At 32.5% G+C, this 1,386-nt stretch overlaps 1 non-coding gene across 1 annotated transcript; it reads right to left on the bottom strand.

Moving 5' to 3' along the window:
• Positions 1-443: 443 nt before the first annotated feature.
• Positions 444-528, bottom strand: TRNAR-GCG (transfer RNA arginine (anticodon GCG)). Its single transcript has one exon. It is a non-coding gene; the product is annotated as a tRNA-Arg (tRNA).
• Positions 529-1,386: the final 858 nt, after the last annotated feature.

Raw genomic sequence — 1,386 nt, 5'->3', positions numbered from 1 at the left:
ATGTATCTCAGAAGGGCACAAAGAATTGAATGGCATTTCTCATTTACATCCATTTTTTATATAAACAAGTTTGTTCCATACTTACATCTGTCATAATGAAAAACAGGAGTAAAATTAAAGCTGAACATTATTCTAACAAAAAGTAATATTTATTATCCACAGATATAGAAATTAGTTTTTAATTGCAACCATATCATTATGAGATACCATTTACTTATCAAATTTTGAACTTTATGTTATTTTGTCAACTGTCTCCTAATGAATATTAAGATAATTCAGGAGAAAATTTTTAACACCTAGAATCATTGACCATGGAAAATTTAGGTTTTTTTTTTTTACATTTTATTTTTTTGAGAGACAGAGAGAGAGCACAAGTGGGGGAGCGCAGAGAGAGAAGGAGACAGAATCCAAAGCAGGCTCCAGGCTCCGAGCTGTCAGCACAGAGCCCGATGCGGGGCTTGAACCCACAAGCCACGAGATCATGACCTGAGCCGCAGTCAGACGCTCAACCAACTGAGCCACCCAGGCACCTCAGGAAAATTTAGTTTTAAATTTTAGTTTACCTCATATTTTTGTTGCAAAAGTTGATAGAATGATCTAAAAAGGAACACTGTGCATTAAAGATATGTTACATTTATTTAAAATTTTATGGATAAAGTGGATTGGGCACACAAGCCCAGAAAGAAAGAGAAATTAGAAAATTTATGGCTGTTAAGTAAGAGTTTGTTCATGTATTTTCAAATTAATAATGGTAACTATAAAGTCTCTATGGATTTTATACTCAATGTATTATATGTGGCAGTTTTATTTTTAAAAGCCAATATTTACAAAATACCATAAACTACACCCTTGCATCCATTTTAAATTATGTTAAAAAATGTCAACTTGAAAATGTGTGAGAAGGGGCATTGTTTTTCGATCATTTTAAGGTAAAAATAAGCAAAAATTTGGAAATTCATTAAACTCAAGTTGCCTGTGATGTTTCTTAGGCTCCATAAAATAGGATTCCATAAAATATGAGACTTGTCCTTAATGATATTTGCACCTATTCATCTATAATTTTTTATTTAAAGAAATATTATGCTTTAATGATAAGCTACTAGCAAAAAAAAAAAACAAACTACCGTAGAAATATATGTTTCCTGAAGGTGATACATCACATTCAATAAATTTGCACGGTATAGGGTTGGAAGACCCCTAATGCTCAGAATTAAGAGAAAAAAAAAGAAAAAGAAAAGGCCTAACCTGAGCCCTCCTAAGTAGCCTTCAGAAATTTTAGAGAAAATGTAAGTGACTTTCTAGCATTTAGTTGTTTGAAATCATGCTAAGCAGCTTTATACTTCCTCTTCTCCCTCTCCCAACCCAGCAGCCAGAAAAAACTAGAAA

This window comes from Lynx rufus, unplaced genomic scaffold (genome assembly GCF_022079265.1).
Source record: "Lynx rufus isolate CCGP_SWC_20201006 ecotype Redwood Valley unplaced genomic scaffold, mLynRuf1.p SCAF_6, whole genome shotgun sequence".
Taxonomy (NCBI): Eukaryota; Metazoa; Chordata; class Mammalia; order Carnivora; family Felidae; genus Lynx; species Lynx rufus.
This window is presented reverse-complemented; position numbering and strand designations above follow the sequence as displayed.